The sequence below is a fragment of the Sapajus apella genome, unplaced genomic scaffold, assembly GCF_009761245.1.
Source record: "Sapajus apella isolate SASKATOON/1434 unplaced genomic scaffold, GSC_monkey_1.0 scaffold10, whole genome shotgun sequence".
Taxonomy (NCBI): Eukaryota; Metazoa; Chordata; class Mammalia; order Primates; family Cebidae; genus Sapajus; species Sapajus apella.
Genome location: NW_022436950.1, coordinates 31,168,268 through 31,187,206, shown reverse-complemented (window position 1 = coordinate 31,187,206; position 18,939 = coordinate 31,168,268). Strand labels below are relative to the sequence as shown.

Below are 18,939 nucleotides of genomic sequence, written 5' to 3'. Positions count from 1 at the left end.
CTCCTTAAAAGTTTCCTCCCAGGGTTTCATAAGTACTACATTCACTGAGGTTTTCTTCTCATTTCTACCTATTTAGTCTCCATTTTCTTCCTTCCCTTCCTGGTCTCATCAAATGTGAGCATTGTCTGAGCTCTCTTCTCTGGCTAGAGCTACATGATATTCTCCTTAAATCAATTTATCCACACATGCAACTCCAATAACTTCTTCTATATTCACGCTGTTCAAATTTCTACCTTCAGTCTCAATCTCAGAATTGACTTCTGGTCCTACGCTCCCTGCTATTTGTAAGACATTTCTACCTGGCTTACTAAGCTTCATTTGTCTAAAACCATACTCAGTTATTTACTCAATGAGTATTTGCTGAGTGCCTACTATGGGCTGGACACTGTTCTGGGCACCAGAGAAACCCTTCGATGAAGCTCCCATTGACAAGGTTCAACTCTTTAACCTGACACTCTAGGCCTTTCACAATCTTGGACTAGTTTGCCATTCCAACTTTCTATTTCAATTCACACACTTTTCCTCCAAATGGAATGCTATTATTCAAATGTTATGCTCTTCCAGTTATTTCAGAAGAGGCTTGCAGTTATCTCTGAAATACCCTCTTCCCACCTCTACCTACTGAAATTCTATTCTTCAAGGCCCAGCTCAAATGCCACCTCTTCCGCAAGCTTTTCTGGGTCCCTGATCCTAAAATGGTCTGTTCTTTCTTTGAACTGCCACAGAATATCTTTGGTACCTCCCCCACAACATATACTGCATGCTGCATGTTCTTTCTCAAATGACAATAATGATAATAATTATAAGTTATCAAAAGCCTATTTTGTGCCAGGTATGTTGCTTGGTGCTTTATATATCTAAGTCCCAAAATGTGTAATGTGGGTGCTATTATCCTCATTTTACAAATGAGGAAGCTCAGTGATATCAAGTAACTTGCGTGAGGCCACACGCCTACGTACTGGACTTAGAGGAACTTGAAAGCAGCAATTCTGCCCTCTTCCATTTGTATAACTCTCATTGGGCCTACAACTGTGGTTAGTATACAGTGGGTACTCAGTAAGCATTTGTTGAATGAATAACTGAATAAACAGTATATTTTCAAAACACTGACATCTGTAAATATATATATATATATATCACTCTAGTTTTCTGGCAAAATTATATTTGAATTCCTTATATGCTCGTTTAAGTAAAATTTGACGTACTTTCCAAAACATTATGTTGACTCAAGCTTTTACATTTTTTTTTGCAGTAGAAAGGGCTTCCTAGGTATTAAAACCAGGGCTTAAAAATAACATGCAAAGATCGGGTAGCAAATAACTCACTCAGATCTTTTATGGAAACCAAGGCACCTATGCATTACTTAGGAATTGTCCTGTGAACCACTACAATAACAGCAACTTGGCTGGGTTCATTTTCCAGTGACTTAGAGCTCAAACTCTTTACAACACCAGTAATGAGATGTTCCCTTTGAAAAGGCCCCAACAATCCATTTAAAACATTTTTCAGTACATCTTTGCACATGTTTATTGTTTGCCGCCTGCTAAATCATCGAGATGTTTGCTGCCCCAGAAACTTAACTAAATATAAGCATGGCATTTTAAATCTCAGATTGCTTTGCTACTGAAGGCAGCAATGTTACTGCACCTTTATGTCAAATTGGAAAGCCAAACTTCTGGTTGGGAAGCCCATTTTCATAAAACCACCAGAGATCTAACATGTCCTGCTCTTAGAAACAAAACAGGCAGACACAAACTTCAGTTATGTAATGTCTAAAAATGCAGACTTGATGTTTTCCATCTCTGTTTGCCTCCATGGCAGGGAATGGTGATTAGAAAACAAACAAAAGAACCTCTTGAATTAGCTTCATCTGGGGACTGAGATGAAGAAGGTGAAAACTTCCATGATAAAAACCGTATCAGCCTCCAATTGCAACAGGAGTAACTGGTGAGGTGCAGGTAGGTTCCATCTGAGCCAAGCCAGCTAGTATGGCTGACTGCAACAATGAATGTAACAACAAGGAAGTACAGTGAGACCAAATATGCAAGATACACAGAAAGGACTGGGGAAGTAGATTTAAAGATGTCATCCGTTCACATAACTAGTTAAATCTTCTATTTGAGCCTGAGTAATAGAGGCTGTGCTTTTAAATTTAATACAGGACTGTGTTTCATCTAATTATCTTACGAAACTCCTAAAACTGAGTTAATCTCAGGAAAAATCACTTGGCTCTTACTGAGAATAATCATTTTTCACTTTATGGTTTAGAATAAAGTGCTTGATAACAAATGGCCAACACACATAGGAAAAAATGTTCAACATCACTAATGATCAGGGAAATGCAAGTCAAACCACAATGTACATTACTCCTGCAAGAATGACCGTAATCAAAAAATAAAAAAATAATAGATGTTGGCGTGGATGTGGTGAAAAGGGAACACCTCTATACTGCTGGTGGGAATGTAAACTAGTACAACCACTATAGAAAACAGTGTGGAGATTGCTTAAAGAACTAAAAGTAGAACTACCATTTGACCCAGCAATCCCAATACTGGGTATCTACCCAGAGGAAAAGACACTTGCTCATGCATGTTTATAGCAGCACAATTCGCAGTTGCAAAAATGTAGAACCAGCCCAAATGCCCATCATTCAATGAATGAGTGGAAAGAAACTGTAATATATGTGTGTGTGTGTGTATGTGTATCACAGTTACACATATATGTGATGGATTATTAGTCAGCCATAAAAAAGAATGAATTAATGGCATTTGCAGCAACCTGGATGGAATTAAGACTACTATTCTATGTGAAGTAACTCAGGAATGAAAACCCAAACATCATATGTTCTCATTCATAAATGGGAGCTAAGCTATGAGGATTCAAAGGCATAAGAATGAGACAACAGACTTTGGGGACTTAGGGGGAAAGGGTGGGAAGAGGATGAGAGATAAAAGACTACAAATTGGGTTCAGTGTATACTGCTTGAGGGATGGGTGCACCAAAATCCAACAAGTCACCACTAAAGAACTTAGTAACCAAATACCACCTGTTCCCCACAAACTCATGGAAATAATAATAATAAAAAGGTAAGCGTTTGATAAACATCTTTTTTTTTTTTGAGATGGAGTTTCACTCTTGTTGCAATAGCGTGATCTTGGCTCACTGCAACATCCATCTCCTAGGTTTTAGCAATTCTCCTGACTCAGCTTCCTGAGTAGCTGGGATTACAGGCACCTGCCACCACACCTGGCTAATTTTACGTATTTTTAGTATAAATGGGGTTTCACCATGTTGGCCAGGCTGATCTTGAACTCCTGGGCATAATGGTGGGCGCCTATAATTCCAGCTACTTGGGAGGCTGAGGCAGGAGAATCACTTGAACCCAGGAGGTGGAGGCAGAAGTTGCAGTGAGCTGAGAACACAACACTGCACTCTAGCCAGGGTGACAGTGCAAGACTCTGTCTTAAAAAAAAAAAAAACCTTGTCTTTATTGTGGAGTCCTTTGGAATTTTACTGGCAGTGGAACAATTATTATTAACGGTATATTAGCATTACGGAAACCCTGTCTTTCAGGGAGCTATTGGTTTCTACATATTTATTAATTTCACTTGCTTTGGATAAAAGAATATGTTATCTGTTATCCAAAGATAACTAGTGATCCACCTGCCTTGGCCTCCCAAAGTGTTGGGATTACAGGCATGAGCCACTGTGCCCAGTCTGATAAACTTCTTAATAAATACCTATAGTGGACTCAAAAAAGAGAGGTGAGTAAAGTAGTGGGACTATTGTAAAGATGATGAAACAGAACCCAAGGTGACTAATTTATTGTCAGTTGTAGTTCCCAAAGAGAAGAAAACAAAGTTCCTGGAATCCTTGTCTAATTACTGAGTCTTCTGGGCCACCCAAGTTCAATTACCTTTTAAATCACCTTAAATCACACAGGGGCCCTGATGTTAGAAGGACCATAAACAAGGAGTGAGTAGGTTGAATCCAACCCGAGCCACTCAGACTAAGTACTGAGTTTGTTCAGTGGGAGAGAGGTGTGGCAATAGGAAGAACATAAATTCATGATACCAGGAAAGGGTCATGTCCCCACACTGCCTTCTAAGCTAACTGACATTCAGCAAGTCAGGCTGACTCAGGGCCTCTGCCCTTCTTATCTGCAAAATGGAAATCCTGCCCATGCTTGCTCCCATATACCTTAGAAAGTGGAGAAGCACAAATGTGAACAAAGTATGTGAAAGTTTTTTATAAACTCTAATAAAATAATTACTATTCCTATTAGAAGTTAGCTGATTTCTAACCACATAACCATTTATCCTCAACAAGCATTTACAGAGGATGGACCAAGTAACCAAACATTATGTTAGATGTTAGAGACACAAAACACAGCTCCTGCTCTTGAAGAGCTAAATAGCTATTGGAGAATGACACCATAAAACCAAGTATAAAAAACACTTTAACAAAAGTATATAAAAGGTGTCATACAAGTACAAATAAGAAATCACTACTAATTAAGGGACAATAAAGAATCTTAAGGAACAGAACACAATTAAATGACAATGATAGGTATACAGAGATTACTTCAGTCAAAAGAAATAAAAGACGAAGGAAACAAACAAACATACAACAAAAGCAATCATACCTGCTCTAGAAATCATGCTGCTTCTTGCCGGCGCAGTGGCTCACACCTGTAATCCTAATACCTTGGGAGGCAGAGGTGGGTGGATCACCTGAGGTCTGGAGTTTGAGGCCAGCCTGGACAACATGACAAAATCCCGTCTCTACTAAAAATACAAAAATTACCTGGGCGTGGTGGCACATGCCTGTAATCCCAACTACTCAGTAGGCTAAGGAAGGAGAATCGCTTGAACCTGGGAGTTGGAGGTTGCAGTGAGCTGAGATCGTGCCACTGTACTCCCACCTCTGTGACAGGGGCAAGACTCCAACTCAAAAAAACAGAAAAGAAATCATGCTGCTTCTGGCATGAAGCTGTCAGCCTACAACAATAGCCTCAAAGGTTCCACCAAAGAGTGAGCACTATGTAAACTAACAACCACACACATGGAAGGCGAGAACGCAAAGGCCTTCTTCACAAGCTGTTCAAGTCTTTCCAACCCACAGACACATTCCTGTACAACAGAAGGCCTTTGCTGGGTGGTGAGGATGTCATGGGAAATGAATAATTCCCTCACTTCCGGTTGACTTTAACTCTTTTGGGCATTGCAACTGATTAGCAGAAGGGCGAATACTTCCAACTTTAACTTTCAAAACAACAAGTGGCTTATGGGTTAGCACACATTCACAAAACCAGTTTCTATGGGCATTCAGAATAAATGTATGAGAGAAGTAATTAATTGATTTATTTTCTGTCTCTGCTGAACTTGAACCTGCTAAAAAGTGAGCCTGGGTCTTTGTTAAATGGCATCCCAAGAGCACCAGACCAGTGATAAGATCTAAGCAAAAAGGTGACTCACCTCTTGTTTGAAAGGGCAGACACACTCAGCGGTGATGAGCTACATCTATGACCTTTCCCTCCCTTTTGGACTGAATCAGTGACAACAACCTTGGCTACGAATCAGCCTCTTACGAATTTAGTCAGAAAACAAGCAAGGCTGGCAAAGGTAGACAAAACACTCTCTCTGACCCTCAAAGATAAGCACAAAATAGGGCAAAATAGCAGAATGAGTCTTTGTCATTTAACTATGTACAAACTGAAGCACAGAAAAATCTCTGCCCATCACATAGGACAGAACAAAATTGTATAAGGTATGAAGGATAAGAATACTAGGAACTAGGCTGGGCGTGGTGGCTCCTACCTGCAGCACTTTTGGAGGCCGAGGCGGGTAGATCACAAGGTCAAGAGATCGAGACCATCATGGCCAACATGGTGAAACCCTGTCTTTAAAAAATAATAATAATAAATAAAAATTAAAAAAGATTACTAGGAACTATATTTTCATCTCCCTAATCTGGGTTTACATTAAAACAGTTTCTGCCGGCCAGGTGCAGTGGCTCATGCCCATAATCCCAGCACTTTGGGAAGCCGAGGCAGGTGGATCACCTGAGGTCATGAGTTCGAGACTAGTTTGGCCAACATGGTGAAACCCTGCCTCTACTAAAAATACAAAAAATTAGCTGGGTGTGGTGGCGCATGCCTGTAATCCCAGCTACGTGGGAGGCTGAGGCTGGAGAATCGCTTGAACCTGGGAGGTGGAGGTTGTGGTGAGCTGAGATCATGCCATTGCACTTCAGCCTGGGCAACAAGGTGAAACTTTGTCTCTAAAAATTAAAAGTAAATTAAAATAACAATTAAAAAAAAACAGTTTCTAAATTTATTATGGACTATTACCATTAGTATGGCATAGATTTTTATCAAACAATGTGTGAACATTCTGAAGTTGAATTCTGGAACTCTGATTGATCCATACTTCTTGGATTGTTTTGCTCTGACATTAGCATGATAGACATTTGATAGCTGGGACTCAAACAACTGAGTCAGGGACTGCTACAGCTATACTAAGCTCTTTAAACATGTCCTGCAGAGGACTCCTTCAATGTGGATGGACATGTGTTAAAGGTGGAATGCTGTATTTGATAAAATGTTTAAAAACAAATATTGTTCTTGTAAGTCCTTATCTAAAACCAAGACTTAAAAGTTATAGCTGGCTGGGCGCAGTGGCTCACACCTATAATCCCAGCACTTTGGGAGGCCGAGATGGGTGGATGATGAGGTCAGGAGATGAAGACCATCCTAGCCAACATGGTGAAAGCCTGTCTCTACTAAAAATACAAAAATTAGCTGGGCGTGGTAGGGCGCACCTGTATTCCCAGCTACTTGGGAGGCTGAGGCAGGAGAATCACTTGAACCTGGGAGGTGGAAGTTGCAGTGAGCCGAGATCACACCACTGCACTCCAGCCTGAGAATGCAGACTCCGTCTCAAAAAAAAAAAAAAAAGGTACAGCTAATATTTATTGCACACTTACTAAAGTACTTACTACTTAATGTATGTTAAGCCCTTTACTACATTATGTTGTTAAATCCTCTCAACCACCCTGTTAGAGAGCTGCTATTATTACTACTTTACAGACAAGGAAACTGAGACTTTAAAAGATGAAGTTACTTGTCTAAGGAAATATGGTCAGTGAGTAGAAACAAGACTCTAAGATACACACACAGCCCCATAGGACAGTTCTAGAGCAAATTACTTACCCTGGGATAATATGGCTAACATTTTAGGTACATGAACATGGTGCTTCAAATATTAGTGTCAAACACCAGCAACTTTAACTATTATTTATTTTAAAATCTGTTTGTTAATCCCATGACCCAGAGAGTTAACTTCTAAATATCATCTTTACACCTGGGAAGTAGTTTTTACTTAATTAAAAAAAAAAATCATCTCTATAATACTTCAGTGTTATTATAAGTTCCCTAAGAGAATGGTAGAAGACAGGTCCCTGAATAAACACAGTAAAAAGTTGTTCTCTAACTAAATAGCTAACCTCAATTCTCTTAGTGACCTTGGACACATTACTTGGAATGTTTGCAAGGGTATAATAACTGTGACTTCATTTATGCGAAACAAGTGCTTCTGCAAATGTTTACATAGTCCTAATTGCCCAAACCTTTTACTAGTGTTTCCCTGCGACATCATTTTTCATTTAGCCAATAAATAGAAACACTTGTAAAAATGTTTGCTTAAAACAACCTGCAAACAAATGTTTCTGTCAAAAGAATTAAAAGAAATATTTCAAATTGGATGTTACAATCAATAATTCAAACATATTTTAATGATTAAGGCATATTTAAATAAATTGCCAGCCGGGCACAGTGGCTCATGCCTGCAATCCCAGCACTTTGGGAGGCCAAGGCAGGTGGATCACCTGAGGTCAGGAGTTCAAGACTAGGCTGGCCAACATGGTGAAACCTCATCTCTACTAAAAATACAAAAATTAGCTGGCTGTGGTGGCGGATGCCTATAATTTCAGCTACTCGGGAGGCTGAGGCAGGAGAATCACTTGAACCTGGGAGGCACAGGTTGAAGTGAGCCAAGATTGTGCCATTGCACTCCAGCCTGGTGACAGAGAGAGTCTTCCAGCTCAAAAATAAAATAAAATAAAATAAATTGCCTCTTTCTAAAACTAACTTGACTTTTTGGGGGGACAGGCAAGTATCAATGTATGTGGGGTTCAAACAAAATAACAAAATTGACCTACAACTTTCAGTCTTGTTTCTAAAATCTACTGAAAGATGATATACCAACTGGGGGTGGTGGTTCATGCTGATAATCCCAGCACTTTGGGAGGCCAAGCAGGGTGGATCTCCTAAACTCAGGAGTTCAAGATCAGCCTGGGGAACAGGGTGACACCCTGTCTCTACCAAAAGTACAAAAAATTAGCCAGGCATGGTGGTATATGCCTCTGGTCCCAACTACTCAGGAGGCTGAGGGAGGACTGCTGGAGCCTGGGAGGCAGAGGTTGCACTGAGCTGAGATTATGCCACTGTACTCCAGTCTGGGTGGCAGAGTGAGACCCTATCTCAAAAAAAAAAAAAAAAAAAAAAATGTTATGCCGAGGTTTCATATTACCATGCTACCATGAAAATACAGAGACCTTAGCTAATCTTTCAGTGTGTGGCAACCACTTTTGAACCACAATATTTGGAATTAGCCTATCTGGGTCTTAACTTTCTATGTATCATTGCCAGAAGTGCGATTCTGGACAAGCGACTTCAATCTGAATTTCAGTCACTCTGTATCCATGGGGGACTGGTTCCAGGATCCCCTCAGACACTAAAATCTGCAGATGCTCAAGGCCCTGATATAAAATTGCGTAATATTTGCATATAACCTATGTACATCCTCCCGTAAGTCATCTCAAGGTTACCTACAATATCTATTACAGTGCTGACACATCCCCTTATCTGGTGGAGTCGATGTAGTACTCGGCATTTAGCAAACTCAAGTTTTGCCTTTTGGAACTTTATGGAATTTTTTTTTCCTAATATTTTTGATCCATGGTTGGTTGAATTTACGGATGTGGAACCCACAGATTCAGAGGGCCAAGTGTACTTTGTCTGTGAGGTAGGGCAAATAAGGATACCTGTCTCACCTTTTTTAGAGTGCAAATTAAATAACATAATATAGTGTTTCATGAACTCCAAAGCAGTGTACATGATGCCTATTGGTGTCTGACACCAAGGAAAAGGTCACCACATTCTCTTTGATCACCATTATAAACCAACAAACTGGTGGAGAGAGTGGTGACAGCGATCAGTTTAGGAAGCTTTGAAATAAGGTTTTAATCTACTCCAGGGTTCCTCCTGCATTTTAAAGGCAGTAGGAGTTGCTGTGCATCAGCTTCTCTGGTGGTCTTGGAAAGGGGGGATTGAGTGGCACAAGTGTTGCATAAAAATTCAAAAGAAATATCATTTCTCAAAAAGAAGAAATGAATAAAACCCACCTTTGCTGCCCAAGTTTTCCCACAGTTAGGATACTTTCCCTTCCTCTCTTTTTTCTTGTAAGTTTCTTGAAGAAACTTGTTCTTTATACTTTCTGACTCCATTTCTCATTGCCCATTCATTCTCCCTTCAAGAAGCAGTCTGATTCTGCCCCAGCTGAAACTTCATAGGAAAAGGTCACCAATGATTCTGTTTTCGCTAAACCTAAAGACTTTTCACTTAGTATCTGACCTAACCACACAGCAGTATTTGACCTACTGATCACCCACTCCTTGTGCTGCTCTCATGAATTCACCGATGCAGACTCTCCTGGTATTTCTCCTTCAACTCTGGATGCTCCTCCCACTACCCTCTAGGGCTCCCCTTCCTATGCCCATATCATAAACGTGGGTGTTCCCGTTTTGCCCACAACCCTCTTACTTAGTTCTCTTCTGCTCTCCCCCAGAGTTATCTTCTCCATCCTGTGGCTTCAGCTGCAATCCAGGTGGCAGACAAGAAACATATTACTCTCAAGCTCTAGACCTGCACATGCAACAGTGAATGCTTCATCTATCTCAAACCTGCCCCTCCTCCCAGTATCCACCATAGAATAAGGACATATTCTCTGTCCCCAAAAGACAAACATCATTCTTGATCCTTCTGGCTCCCTCACTCCAATCAGCAAGTCATATGAATTCTCATCTACAACATCAGTCACATCTACCCATTTCTCTGTCACCACTGCCTTCATTCAATCACCACCATCCAATTTTCTTCCCTTCAGTCTTGGCCTCCTCTAATCCATTCACCACACTGAAACCAAAATGTTCTTTCTGAAATTAAAACCCTATTGCCACTTGGATAAACTACACCCATCTTAACATTACCTGAAAGAGTTCATGGCCACTTACCTTCTTGGCCTTATCTCTTGAATCTCTCTCTCCATCCCTACCCTTACCCCACACCCACTCCCACCTCAACCCACTCTGTATCTACATATGAAGAATTTATAGAGGCCAGGCACAGTGGCTCATGCCTGTAATCCCAGCACTTTGGGCTGTGGTTGTGCCACAGCATCTCAAAAAAAAAAAAAAAAAGATTTATAGAAATAGAGCAGGTATGGTGGCTCACACCTGTAATCCCAGCACTTTGGGAGGCCAAGGTGGGAGGATTTATTTAGGCTAGGGGTTCAAGACCACCCTGAACAACATAGTGAGACCCCATCTCTACAAAAAAAATTGTTAAAGTTAACCAGGTGTGGGGGCCTGAGCCTATAGTCCCAGCTATTCAGTAGGCTGAGGTAGGATAGCTTGGGCTCAGCAGTTTGAGGCTGCAGTGAGCTATGATCATGCCACTGCACTCCAGCCTGGGCAGTAGAACGAGACCCTGTCTGAAAACGAAACCAAACCCGGAATTTCCACATGCTTTCTCACCCATCCTGTTTCCTCTGCCTGGAACTCTATTTTCCACCACCATCACCCTCATTCTTTTTATCACCACTGTCCCCTCCTTACCTCCCCCGCCCCCCAACACAAAACCTGGCTAATTCTAATTCAGCTGTCCAGTCCTTGATGAGGAATAACTTCTCTCCTGACCTCCAGGTCTACTTTGAATGGCCTCTTTTTTTTGTTTTTTGGTTTTTGGTTTTTTTTGAGACAAAGTCTCGCTCTGTCACCCAGGCTGGAGTGCAGTGGCGCTATCTCGGCTCACTGCAAATTCTGCCTCCTGGGTTCAAGCGATTATCCTGCCTTAGCCTCCCAAGTAGCTGGGACTACAGGCATGTGCCACCATGCCCAGCTAATATTTGGATTTTTAGTAGAGACAGGGTTTCACCATGTTGGCCAGGATGGTCTTGATCTCTTTATGATCCACCTACCTTGGCCTCCCAAAGTGCTGGAATTATAGGCGTGAGCCACCACACCTGGCCCTGAATGGCCTCTTATATGCTCCCATAGCACCCAGATTTCCTCCATTATTATATCTCAAACTATTGTTTTTACTTTATAATTTTTTGCCATTTGTATAAACCATACATATCTTAACATTACCTGAAAGATCTTTTCACAAATTTGCATGTCATCCCTGTACAGAAGCCATGCTACTTTCTGTGTCATTTCCGTTTTAGTGTACGTGCTGCTGAAGCAAGCCACAAGTCATTTTCAAATGGCCTGTTTTCTGTCTGTCTCCCACTCTAGACTGTAAGCTTCATGAAGGCATGGACTGTGCCTGCCTTGTTCAAAGTTGCATTCCTAGCTCCAAGTACTATGCCATGGCACAAAACAAGTGCTCCATTCTTTACTGCTGAATCAACAAATCAATGAATCCCTGAAGGTGAAAGAGAAGTTGTTCTGGAAAAGTTATAGCACTGGTAAAAGTGGATCAAGAACATATAGAAGGAGATCATTCACCTAATTTCCTGGAGCAAAAGATCTGCTAGTTATATTTCTGATGTTTCTAATCTGTAACACATGTTTCTTGTTCTGTGACTGAAAAATCAACATCTATATAATCACATCTACAGAACACAAGGTGAAGTGGATATTTAACAATGTCCCAGTTAGATAAGCGTTCACAGGTAAACTGGATAATGACAGACAGGACAACTTTAGTTTGTACTGAATTATAAACTGGTTACATGAGTCAGGAGAACTGGGTAAATAAATCCCTACCATGATCATAAATGTGGCATATAATCGGGCGATTCTATTTGAGCCACATAACTCAACAATCAACAAGTGCATGAAAAACCAAATTTTAATGAAAACAGCATGCCTGACATCTCAATGCAATGGCCTCCATATTTTGACTTTGGTTTTTGCTCGTAACTCATACTGTCATCAAGATTAATTACACTTACAGAACAAATAAAACTTTTACCCTGTCAGCATGAGGGTAAATTAGACATGTTTTTCAATGTCTAGTATGATCCATAGTAGCCAATGAAACAGAGCAAACATAATGCATGGAATTTATTGCTGGTGGTCATTTTTATCACACTCTCACTCAGCACTGAGTTCTCTGAATTAATTGGCCTGCATCAGAAATTCCAAGCTATGACGTAGTTCAGTTCCTTAAGAACCAAATACCAAATGTAATCTAAAAGAAGAAGGCAAGAAGAAAAAAACAACTCCTTGCTGGATATCCCGCCATATCTTTTCTTTTAAGGGGTTAATACTTGCTGAAGCAAATCAGCATTTGGCCAGCGACCAGTGGGGCCACAGACACTCTGTGCTTATTCTAAGGGTGTTGGAGGACAGGATGACGTGAAATAGGATAGGGGGAAAATGGGAAAATAAAAGTAACAGCAGCAGTATCTTGGTGCTCCTGGAAACTATCTAAAGAATCCTAAAAAAATCTGCCCAAACAATCTAAACTTCTCCAAGTTCCCATTAAAGCCAGGTCTTTTGAAACTACTCATTAAATTAGTACCTGTCTATCTGCCTACTTCTTAAATATGCAAATGAATGACTTCAAGTCTTAAATATGTAAATGAATGACTTCAAGCAAAGGCTATATACAAGACTAAACTGTTATAGAGTATGTCAAGTATCTCATAAATATTCAGTAAATATTAGCTTTGGATTTTTTTAATACAGGTGTTATTGGGCTAGGTCCAGCTTAGTTTTCCTAATCAGGCACCATTTTTTTTTTTTTTTTTCTAAATGGTTACATATTCTTCACAGTTGTTTCCCACTAGTATAATTAACCTGGGTCCATGGCCCAAACCTAAGTCCCTCAATCTATAAGAAAACAAATACATGTGCCTTCTTTTTCTATGACTTCTATATGATATTCAGCGATCCTTCTACCATGAAGCTTTCACTTATTGCCCTACTATGAAATAGTTTCCAACTTTATTTTCAACCTTTTCAATAATAATTTGTTTTCTAGATCTTATTTTCTTTGAAAAATCACTTTCTGCCACATACTTATTAATGGATTTTATCATCTCCAGTATTTGACTGTACTGTTTTATAGCCATTGTATTTCCCACAAAGTAGAGACTTAACAGCTTTTGAAATAATGTTTATTGACTTTTGTGATTATAAGTAAGTACTACATGTTCATTGCTTGCCATTTTGAAAATATGGAAGAAAATAAAAGGCAAAATAAGCAACGCCTATTCACCCTCCACTGGAAAAAAGCACTGCCCCATTGTGGCCCTTTCAGCCCTTTCCTTATGTAGATTTGGTTTTTGTTTTGTTTTGTTTTTTGAGACAGAATCTTGCTCTGTCGCCAGGCTGGAGTGCAGCGGCATGATCTCGGCTCACTGCGACCTCCGCCTCTCGTGTTTAAGTGATTCTCCTGCCTCAGCCTCCTGAGTAGGTGAGATTATAGGCGCCTGCCACCACACCCAGCTAATTTTTTGCATTTTTAGTAGAGATGGGGTTTCACCATGTCGGCCAGGCTAGTCTTGAACTCCTGACTTCGTGATTCGCCTGCCCTAGCCTCCCAAAGTGCTAGGATTACAGGCATGAGCCACCGCGCCTAGCCAGATTTGCTTTTCTTAAACATAGTTCAGAGCTTATTATAGATACAGTTTTCTGTCACATTTCTTCCCATCTAGCAATCATTGGTAACATCTTTTCACGCTGTTAAACTTCTTCATTAAAACGTCCTTTTTAGTGTCTATATAACACTGTATCTTTTGATAACACCATAGTTAGTTCCTGTTTTGGGGCACTTAGGTTATTATACATTTTTTTCTAAATAAAGTCATATTGAGCATCTCTGAACATTAACTTTTAAAATATTTCTGATAAATTCCTTTGGATGGACCCTAGAAATGGAATCACTGGGTCAAACGGTAGGAGCATCATTGAGACTCTTCCTACATTCACCCAATGAGCTGTTCAGAAAAGTGACAGCAATTGTGCATCCCTCCTAGAGTTTGCAAGTGTCTGCTGCGCTGCACACTAACTGGTGTGGATGGTTTTTAAAATTTATGTTAATCTGAGATTTGGAAAAAATGATACTTTGCTATTGTTTCAATTTTTGTTTCCATATTAGTTTCCTATGGCTGCATAACACATTTCTACAAACTTAGTAACTTAAAACAACACCTATTTATTTTCTCGGTTCTGAAGGTCAGAAGTCTGGATGGGCTTGGCTGTGTTCTCTGCTCAGAATCTCTCATACAAGGCTGAAACCAAGGTGGTAGCCAGGCTGAGCTCTTATCTGTTAATAGAAACTCAGATAGAGAATCCAGTTATAAGCTTATTGGGATTGTTGACAGACTCTAGTTCCTTGTGGCTTATGTCAGAGGTCCCCATTTCTTTCTATGCTGGTTGTTAGCTGGGGCCACCCTCAGCAACTCTAGACCTCCAGCACTCCTCAAGGCTGCCCAAATTCCTCCTCAACAGTTCCCCTCCACCTTCAATGCAGCAACAGCATGCTGAGTCCTTCTCCTGCTTTAAGTCTCTCCAATTTCCCAGACAGAGAAAGCTCTCTACTTTTATTTAGATTAGACCCACCCAGAAAATCTCACCATTTTAAATTCAACTGTGCCACATAACATAATCAGGAAAGTGATATTATATGCACAGGTTTCACAGATTACAGAGAGCAATTTTAGTAGAGAGGCATTTTTAGAATTCTGCCTCACGTAATCTTCAGTGTTGTTCTTATCATTTGTTTGTGTTCTCTATAATTAAATCTCAATTACATGACTCTACTAAAAAAGTGAATCTTACTAATGACTGCCAGAAGCTGCATTTCCATAATGGCAAAAGCAACTAACTATGAATGGGGCTGCAGCGTGCTAATAAAAGTTTGAAGACATAGTTTTGCTCACACTGGTATTTAAAATTTTTTAATTGTGGTAAAATACATATAATATAAAATTTACCATATTAACCTTTTTTTTTTTTTTAAAGACATGGTCTTGCTAGGTTGCCCAGACTGGTTTGCAGAGACATAATCATACCTCCCTTAACTGCTAACTCTTGGGTTCAAGCAGTGCTCCCACAACAGCCTCCCAAATCACTGGAATTACAGGCCTGAGCCTTCATATCCAGCCCCATCGTAACCATTCTTAAGTGTACAGTTCAACTTTTACACTATTGGTGGGAGTGTAAATTAGTTCAACCATTGTGGAAGACAGTGTGGCGATTCCTCAAAGACCTAGAAATAGAAATTCCATTTGACCCAGCAATCCCATTACTGGGTATATATCCAAAGGATTATAAATCATTCTGCTATAAGGACACATGCACACGAATGTTCATTGCAACACTGTTTACAATAGCAAAGACCTGGAGCCAACACAAGTGCCCATCGATGATAGACTGGACAGGGAAAATGTGGTACATATACACCATGGAATATTATGCAGCAATCAAAAACGGTGAGTTCGTGTCCTATGTAGGGACATGGATGAACCCGGAAACCATCATTCTCAGAAAAAAAAAAAAGTGTACAGTTCAGTATTGTTAAGTACATTCACACTGTTGTACAGCCAGTCTCCAGAACTCTTTTCATCTTGCAAAACAGCAGCTCTATACCCATTAAACCAGGGGTCCCAACCCCCATGCCTGCAGACTGGTACTGGCCCATGGCCTGTTAGGAACTGGGCCACACTGCAGGTGAGTGGTGGACTAGCCAAGCAGTATCCCCTGAGCTCCACTTCCTGTCAGATCATTAGCAGCATTCGATTCTCACAGGAGCACGAACCTTATTGTGAACTGTGCATGCAAGGGGTCTAGCTCCTTATGAGAACCTAATTAATGCCTGATGATCTGAGGTAGAACAGTTTCATCCTGAAACTATTCCCCTCTACTCCCCCACCCCACACTAGCCCTCTGTGGAAAAATGGTCTTCCGGTCCCTGGTGCCGAAAAGGTTGGGGACCGCTGCATTAAACAACGAATCCCCATTGCCTCCCTCCCTCCAGGCCCTGGTAATCACCATACCACTTTCAACACTGGCATATTTTTATTTTATATATTCATTAACAAACATGTATATAGCAATTACTATATGCCAGGTACTGTTCTAAGCCTTGAGCTCAGGAGTTCAAGACCAGCCTGGGCAACATGGCAAACTCCATCTCTGCCAAAAATACGAAAATTAGCCAGGTGTGGTGGCATGTGCCTATGGTCCCAGCCACATGGGAGGCTGAAGTAGGAGGATCTCTTGAGCTCGGACTGCAGTGAGCCATGATCACGCCATTGCACTCTAGCCTGAGTGACAGAGCAAGATCCTGTCTCAAAATAAAATAACAATAACAATAATAAAAACCCTAATGAGATCAATACTGTTATTATTCCCAATCTACAGATTAGGACACAGAAAGGCTAAGTAAACTGCCCAAGATTACACAACTAGGAAGTGACCAAGCAGGAATTCAATCTGAACCAGCCTGGCTTTATAGTTTTTGCTGTAACCCAGCATACTGTAAAAATATTCATTGTAAAGAAAAACTTGCAGTGGTTCACACCTGTAATCCCAGCACTTTGGGAGGCCGAGGCAGGCATATCACCTGAGGCCAGGAGTCAGGACCAGCCTGGCCAACATGGTGAAACCCTATCTCTACAAAAACTACAAAAAATTAGCTGGGTGTGGTGGTGGGTGCCTGTAATCCCAGATGCTGGGGAGGCTGAGGCAGGAGAATTGTTTGAACCCAGGAGGCAGAGGTTGCAGTGAGCCAAGATCGCACCATTGCACTCCAGCCTGGACAACAAGAGCGAAAACTCTGTCTAAAAAAAAAAGAGAAAAAAGGAAAACTCATCAGGCATTAATGTCATTTCTTCTATGTATAGCTATGTATTGTAGTACGATTTAACTTAATATTCATCCCCTGTCTAAAAGACTATGTGACTAAGGTTACAAATGTCTATTGCCCTTTTTAGAGACTATCTGTATAGCCCAGCTTTTGTTAAGGCATTTTCTTGAAGTCAGTCAGACAAAAACTGGCTTGTATTTTAAGTATGCCAATTATAATTTACATGTAGTATTTTATAATAAAATAACTTATAAATACAAATCACAATTCACTATGATTACTTAAATTAAAATATAAAGAAAAAATACAGCTGTTTCACTCTGGTCCCTTCCAAGGAAGAAAGAAGAAGCAAGAAATAAACTTCTAAATAAGTTTACAACAGCATGGCTCAATCTCAGTTTAACCTGGTAAATTCAAATTTGTCTTGCTTTGCAAGGTATACATCTAGACCAGTCGTAATTTGTCATCCTAATGTATATCTCAGAAGTAATTTATTTTTAAGGGATGAATGTGACGTTTAACTTGATTTTTTAGCTTCTTTCCTATAAAACCAAATCATGCTTGTCATCAGTCATATGGTGTCATTTACTATACATTTAAAACGGACAGAGTCGTCAGAAAGAATAATCGTTTTTTGGAAGCACCAGCTTGATGTACATTAAAAGCTCTGTTGGGGGTTGGTTTTATAACCCCCAAGCGGGGATGACAGGGGTACTAATAACGCACTCAGCAAGATCACCTACTATTTCAACTACTTTCCTATAATATACCTGATTCACAAAAATAAGCAGACAATGCATCATGTAATCTCCCCTCACCCATTAGCCAATGCAATGTGGTACAATCACCAGCACGAAATAAAAACCTGAGCATGGAAGAAACAGCAAAATCACGGCTACCCCTGGGAGCTGCTGGGATATTTACAATGCTGTCGTCCCCACCCCATCCCCCAAACTGGCTGGCCAGGCAGCACAGAAGCAGAGGATGCTCACCCGGGCGCCGGCTGCTACTTTCCCTTCATCTGCGGGGCCTGCAGTCCGCTCCTGGCGTGGGCTTGGCTCCTGCAGCCCGCCGCCCTCCTCACGGTGACAGCCCGCCCGGACGCTGACCATCCCGGCCCGGCTCTGTTTACAAGCGGCTTCTCGCGGTCCCACTCTGAAATGCTTCCCCGGCGGCCCGGGCAGCCAGAACCGGACACACAAAGTTCCAGGCTGCGAGGACGCGTCTTTCCTGCCGGAGGGAGGCCCGGCAACCAGACCGGGCCTGACCGCACCCGCCAGGCCTCCCTATTTCTTTGCTTTCTCATATACAGTTCCAATCATACACGTGGTGAAAGCAATGGCGTGTGCCGCGGAGTCTCCTCACTGCTCCACCCAACGCCAAAATGGATGTTTGCGATTGGAAAATGTCACTTAGAACATGTCAGGGTCGGGCTGGTTTTTAGCAGCTCCTTTGTCTAAGAGAATTAATTACTCAGGTAAATTCTTTCCAAAAGTGGGACTATTGGCTAGGCGCCATGGCTCACGCCTGTAATCCCAGCATTTTGGGAGGCCGAGGTGGGCGGATCACGAGGTCAGACAGAGCCTAGCCTGGCCAAGGTGGTGAAACCCCGTCTCAACTAAAAATACAAAAAAAATTAGCTGGGCGTCATAGCACCAGTCTGTAGTCCCAGCTAGGGGGAGGCTGAGGCAGGAGAATCGCTTGAACCCGCCTGGGCAACAAAAACAAGACTCCATCTCAAAAAAAAAAAAAAAAAAAAAAAAAAAAAAAAAAAA

At 41.1% G+C, this 18,939-nt stretch overlaps 1 protein-coding gene across 2 annotated transcripts in view; it reads right to left on the bottom strand.

Annotated features, from left to right (window-relative positions):
• Nucleotides 1-18,569, bottom strand: part of PLEKHM3 (pleckstrin homology domain containing M3) — a 201,252-nt gene extending 182,683 nt beyond the window's left edge. Inside the window, exon 1 of one of the 2 annotated variants that reach the window (XM_032278451.1) lies at nt 18,157-18,569. The gene's annotated coding sequence lies outside the window, so the exon portion shown is untranslated. The remainder of the gene's footprint in view (nt 1-18,156) is intronic. The other variant, XM_032278452.1, reaches the window with a different exon arrangement.
• Nucleotides 18,570-18,939: the final 370 nt, after the last annotated feature.